Below are 7,164 nucleotides of genomic sequence, written 5' to 3'. Positions count from 1 at the left end.
TTTTGCCTCTGTGGTGGGTAGCTACATACATTCGCTCCAGCATTGTTTTAGATTGAAACTGGGTACCAGTCTTAGCGAACATTCCATTCCTTGTACTCTGTGCCATATTCCAAAGACTGGTCTTTCTTTAATCCTCAAATATTTTCTTTCAATAATTAAATTATCCAGGTCCTCAATGAGGCCCTTCAAGGATGAAGTTTGACAAAGCATCAGAGTACATTGAAACTTTTATCTCTAATCCTTTACATTTGTAGGCCCTTAATCATTAGATTTTGAAGCTAACAATTCAATGACCATAATAAATAGGTATGGTGTCAGAGGGCAACCTTGTTTTACGCCTCTTGACAATTCAAAGTTCTCAGCGACGTAACCGTTATTTGTTTTACATAAAGGATTGTTGTACATGACTTTTACCCATTTTATGAGAGATATACCAAAATTATAAATACACCATTCGTAATATTAAATATTCTTGTAAATACATATCTTGCATCATTTAAAAGCTTAACATCTTATTAATCCAGCCACTGTGTCAGATTTCAAAAAGGCTTTACGTCGAAAGCAAACCATGCAATTATCTGAGGAGAGCCCCCAGCTAACAAAAGTATTACTAGCATTTTCCAACCAAGCATTAGCATCACAAAAGTCAGAAAAAACAAAATCGCTTATATTTGAACATATTCCTCTGGTGGCAATGCCAATTGTCCTAACTCCACAGTGAATGTTAGTTTTGTTTCTAAAAATATATTTTTTTAGCCTAACACGAAACATTTGTAAACCACTTGCGTTGTGATTTCGGTCTCATTCAAATTTGGACGAAGCATTCACGGTAAATACACACACTAAACACGTTTATCCAGTCATGGTTGGTTTCATTGCAATCCTGTTTGTTAGTAACACAGTCACACTTGATGGCTCTTTTCCCGGGACGTATTGACTGAAACAAAGTTGAAAGAGTTGAAGACACCAATCAATGACATTGCGCACCAATGGTAGGAGCGGTCTATAGTTGATTGTCTATTTTGGCCCAATGACCACTGATCATCTTGAAATCTAGCTTGGAAGATAGCCAATGAGCTGAGGTAAACGGCAATATGTAATGGTTATACGTTTGAAGACCAGCCTTTGTCGTAAAATCTGGCGTAAAAGAGGTTTATTCACCATTGCAAATCCTACTTGACGGAGCCACGAGTTTTACGCATAACAGTATATAGTGAAGAGCATTTTCAGCAATTTTATATATTTAAATTATGGCGAATAAATCAGGAAAGGCTAAAACAAAGTCTAGATATACAGATGTAACCCAAATTATAGAAGAGATTGACAGAGAAAGCCAGACCGAGTTGCTTCAGGAAGATTAATCTTTCAGCGAGGCAAGTTTTGACTCTCAGGCAGAAGACATGATTCTGTACGGAGAGGATGCCATGCTGGATTGGTAAAATCTTCTCATGCCAATGTCGTTATTTGAAATGAATATATTGTTTTTAGATTCTTATTTTATTTGCATTATCTACACATTCCATGACTGCGATTTTTAAGGTACACATTGGCTTTACATTGTATGTGATATATATATATATATATTTTAAAATGTATTTTATATAAATATGGAATGAAACAGCACTTCACCATAGTGATTATGTTCCATGTACTCTATGTAATACATCTGTTTATTTTACGTGTTGATACAGGGCTCATACGTGAAAGTATTCTTACTGAAACTATTTTTTTCCCAACAGTGGCAGTGATTCTGATTATGCGCCACCAATGTCTAGTTGTCCATCCCCCTCTGAAGCTTGTTCAACCAGCTGGACCCCTGCTGTCTCTGGCTCCACACCTACCCTGCCATCTAGAGGTTTGAAGTCAGTGACCAAGAAGCAGAGGTGGGGAAGACAGAAACCTGCAAACAGGGCCAGAGGGTCGTTGGCACTTTGTGTTGGAAGATGATGTGGAATCAATTCCACCAGTTTTTAGACCAAAAAGGCAGCCAGGACCTCACCTAGACGTGACTGCAAAGTACAGCCTCCTTCAACTTTTTCATCTGTTTTTCACCTCGTCAGTTGTTGATTCCCTGGTGGTGAACACCAATAAGTACGGGGCTAAGAAGCAGGCAGGAAAGAAAGAGGCATGGAAGACCATTTCCATGTCAGACCTTTTCTGCTTTCTTTCACTGGTCATTTACATGGGGCTGGTGAAGTTGAAAACTCTGAGGGACTACTGGTAAACGTCAGCTCTCTATCAACTGCCTTTCCCCACCACTGTCATGTCTTCTATCTCACGGAGCTTCACATCAGTGACCCAGAAGTTGATGGGCAGAATAACAAGAAGAGAGGCACAGGAAGGTTTGATAGGCTCTGTAAAATCAAACCTCTCTACCCCAGCATCGTTGAGGCCTGCAATACCTATTTTCAGCCTGCCCAGAACCTGTCCATCAATGAGAGGATGGTAGCCTCAAAGGCCAGAATTAGCATCAAACAATACATGCGTAACAAACCAACCAAATGGGGTTACAAACTGTTTGTTTTGGCTGATTCTGTGTGCGCCTACACTTGCAATGTTTTAGTTTATGAGGGGAAAACAGTTTTGCTACTGTTAATGGACTGAGTTATGATTCCGTTATGGAGCTATTGGATTTTCAACTGCTGGGGAAAGGCTACAAACTGTTTGTGGACAACTTCTACACAAGTCCTACCCTGTTTACAGAGCTGAGGAAGCGGGATGTGTGGGCTTGTGGCACCATTCGGACCAACAGAGTGGGCTAACCAAAAACAAAGGTGAACGACATGCCTAAGTGGGCTGAGCGGGGTACCATGCGATGGATTCGTGAAGATGGCCTGCTCTTTGTAAAGTGGATGGATACCAGAGAGGTGGTCATGTGCACAACTATCCACAAGTCCTTCAGTGGCGATCATGTCGTCAGGCGTGTGAAGGACGGTAGCGGGGCATGGACCACATAAAATGTCCCCATTCCAGCTGCTGTGAAGGACTATAACAAGGGCACGGGAGGTGTGGACCTGTATACTACAATGTTCTCCACAAGACCATGAAATGGTACAAGACATTTTTCTATAATTTCATTGACTTTGCTGTGGCGAATGCCTTCATCCTCCAGAAGGAAATGGCCAAGAGCTGTGGACAGCCCCCCCATCTCACAGCTAGCCTTCAGGGAGCTGCTCATCTAGGAGCTTACTAGCTACAGCAAGTCCACAGTAGCACCTTCTGTCCCCTCTACCTCGGTCCCTTCTGCTCTAACCAGTGGTGTTCACCTGCCCAGATTCATCTCTGCAGGCATGAATGTGCCTCAGGGCAAAAAGGGCACAGTAGGGAGACGTGCTTGTGCCCTTTGTCACAGGAAATGCCCCATCACCTGCACCACCTGTTCAGTAAGCCTCTGCTTTACAGCAGAAAGAGACTGCTATGGGCCATGGCACCAGCATCACAATATTGTGAAGAGGACTGAGGGTCTTCACAATATTGTAAATAGAAAATGTGTAAATAGTTACCCTTGTTATTTAAAAAGAAAATCTATATATTTGTATTTTTTAAATATTTTTTTATATATCTTTTGGGTGTGTGTGTGTTAGAATAGCATTTATGTATTTTGTATATAGTTCTTTCCTTCAAAATGTATCACTGTACCAATTCGGTCACTTGGGTACATCAGTGTGGGACACCTGGGTGACTTCAAATCAAATCGAATCAAATTTTATTTGTCACATACACATGGTTAGCAGATGTTAATGCGAGTGCAGCGAAATGCTTGTGCTTCTAGTTCCGACAATGCAGTAATAACCAACAAGTAATCTAACTAACAATTCCTAAACTACTGTCTTATACACAGTGTAAGGGGATAAAGAATATGTACATAAGGATATATGAATGAGTGATGGTACAGAGCAGCATAGGCAAGATACAGTAGATGGTATCGAGTACAGTATATACATATGAGATGAGTATGTAAACAAAGTGGCATAGTTAAAGTGGCTAGTGATACATGTATTACATAAGGATGCAGTCGATGATATAGAGTACAGTATATACGTATGCATATGAGATGAATAATGTAGGGTAAGTAACATTATATAAGGTAGCATTGTTTAAAGTGGCTAGTGATATATTTACATCATTTCCCATCAATTCCCATTATTAAAGTGGCTGGAGTTGAGTCAGTGTCAGTGTGTTGGCAGCAGCCACTCAATGTTAGTGGTTGCTGTTTAACAGTCTGATGGCCTTGAGATAGAAGCTGTTTTTCAGTCTCTCGGTCCCAGCTTTGATGCACCTGTACTGACCTCGCCTTCTGGATGATAGCGGGGTGAACAGGCAGTGGCTCGGGTGATTCCTGTAACATCGGGTGGTGTAGGTGTCCTGGAGGGCAGGTAGTTTATTCAACTCGCTTCTCAAAGATGTCTAGAAATATACACGTTGTGTGCTCTTGTAGGAATCAATCACTCCCCCATTGTTGACTACAAATGATCTATAACTGGGCTAATAACTCACTAACTAGCACAAATATATGAACAAACATGCAGATGGCTACATGCAGCTCTCACTTTGGTATCAAAACAAGCACATCTATTCAGGAAACCGCTCACCGATCATTGTCATGCTGAAAGACCCAGCCACGTTTAATCTTCAATGCCCTTGCTGATGGAAGGAGGTTTTCACTCAAAATCTCACGATACATGGCCCAATTCATTCTTTCCTTTATACGGATCAGTCGTCCTGGTCCCTTTGCAGAAAAACAGCCCCAAAGCATGATTTTTCCACCCCCATGCTTCACAGTAGGTATGGTGTTCTTTGGATGCAACTCAGCATTCTTTGTCCTCCAAACACGACGAGTTGAGTTTTTACCAAAAAGTTATATTTTGGTTTCATCTGTCCATATGACATTCACCAAATCTTCTTCTGGGTCATCCAAATGCTCTCCAGCAAACTTCAGACAGGCCTGGACATGTACTGGCTTAAGCAGGGGGGACACGTCTGGCACTGCAGGATTTGAGTTCCTGGCTGCGTAGTGTGTTACTGATGGTAGGCTTTGTTGCTTTGGTCCCAGCTCTCTGCAGGTCATTCACTAGGTCCCCCCGTATGGTTCTGGGATTTTTGCTCACCGTTCTTGTGATCATTTTGACCCCACAGGGTGAGATCTTGCGTGGCGCCCCAGATCGAGGGAGATTATCAGTGGTCTTGTATGTCTTCCATGTCCTAATAATTTCTCCCACAGTTGATTTCTTCAAACCACGCTGCTTACCTATTGCAGATTCATCTTCCCAGCCTGGTGCACGTCTACAATTTTGTTTCTGGTGTCCTTTGACAGCTCTTTGGTCTTGGCCATAGTGGAGTTTGGAGTGTGACTGTTTGAGGTTGTGGACAGGTGTCTTTTATACTGATTACAAGTTCAAACAGTTGCCATTAATACAGGTAACGTGTGGAGGACAGAGGAGCCTCTTAAAGAAGAGGTTACAGGTCTGTGAGGGCCAGAAATCTTGCTTGTTTGTAGGTGACCAAATACTTATTTTCCACTATAATTTGCAAATAAATTCATAAAAAATCCTACAATGTGATTTTCTGTATTTTTTTTTCTCATTTTGTCTGTCATAGTTGAAGTGTACCTATGATGAAAATTACAGGCCTCTCTCATCTTTTTAAGTGGGAGAACTTGCACAATTGGTGGCTGACTAACTTCTTTTTTTGCCCCACTGTATGAGTTAAATTGGCTTGAAAATTATGGCAATAGTTGAAAATGGTTGTCTAGCAATGATCAACAACCAACCTGACAGCTTGAAGAATTAAAAAAATAATAAATGTGCAAATATTGTACAATCCAGGAGTGCAAAGCTTTTAGAGACTCACAGCTGTAATCGTTGTCAAAGGTGATTCTAACATGTATTTTAATTTTTTATTTAATCAGGTATGCTAGTTGAGAACAAGTTCTCATTTACAACTACGACCTGGTCAAGATAATGCAAAGCAGTGCGACACAACCAACAACACAGAGTTACACATGGAATAAACAAACATACAGTCAATAATACAATAGGGAATGTCTATATACAGTGTGCGCAAATGAGGTAGGATAAGGGGGATGAGGCAATAAATAGGCCATTGTGGCAAAATTATTACAGTATGGCAAATTAAACACTGTTGTGATAGATGTGCAGAAGATGAGTGTGCAAGTAGGGGTACTGGGGTGCAAAGGAGCAAAATAAATAAAATAAATAACAATATGGTGATAACGTAGTTGGATGGGCTATTTAGAGATTGGCTATGTACAGGTGCAGTGATCTGTGAGCTGCTCTGACAGCTGGTGCTTAAAGCTAGTGAGGGAGATATGAGTCTCCAGCTTCAGTGATTTTTTTGCAGTTCATTCCAGTAATTGGGAGCAGAGAACTGGAAGGAAAGGCGGCTGAAGGAGGAATTGGCTTTGGAGGTGACCAGTGAAATATACCTGCTGGAGCGCGTGCTTCGGGTGGGTGCTGCTATGGTGACCAGTGAGCTGAGATAAGGCGGGCTTTACCTAGCAACCTTATAGATGACCTGTATTGACTCAGGGGTGTGAATACTTATGTAAATAACATATTACTGTATTTAATTTTCAATACATTTGCAAATATGTCTAAAAACATGTTTTCACTCTGTCATTATGGGGTAGTGTGTGTAGATAGGCGAAGGAAAAAAAATATTTGATTCATTTTGAATTCAGGCTGTAACACAATAAAATGTGGAATAATTCATGGGGTCTGAATACTTTCTGAAGGCACTGTGCATTTGTATTTATTTAGACTTATTGAAATAGGCAAGTCAAATTCTTATTTACAATCACGGCCTACCCCGGGCCTCCCCTCCCCTAACCCGGACGACGCTGGGACAATTGTGCGCCGCCCTATAGGACATACTGCAATTCCAATCACAAAACGGATTTTAAGCCTCAAAATACAACAACTTGCGTGGTTAACTTCTACATTTTTGTGTGTGTGTGTGTGTGGGGGGGGGGGGCTTTGTAATGCTAATTCTATTTTCTAGGCTCCACGTGTTGCCATGTAAACTATTAATGTTATTTCCAACAACCAATGAGCAAATCCGTTGGAAATCAGGATGCATAGCTAGATATTAAACGTTGAAAGGCCAGTCTCTCGCAAATGATAGGAGTGGAATGATAGCTATACA

Source organism: Oncorhynchus masou, chromosome 32 (assembly GCF_036934945.1).
Source record: "Oncorhynchus masou masou isolate Uvic2021 chromosome 32, UVic_Omas_1.1, whole genome shotgun sequence".
In the NCBI taxonomy this organism is placed as follows: Eukaryota; Metazoa; Chordata; class Actinopteri; order Salmoniformes; family Salmonidae; genus Oncorhynchus; species Oncorhynchus masou.
Note: the sequence above shows the minus strand (reverse complement) of the source record.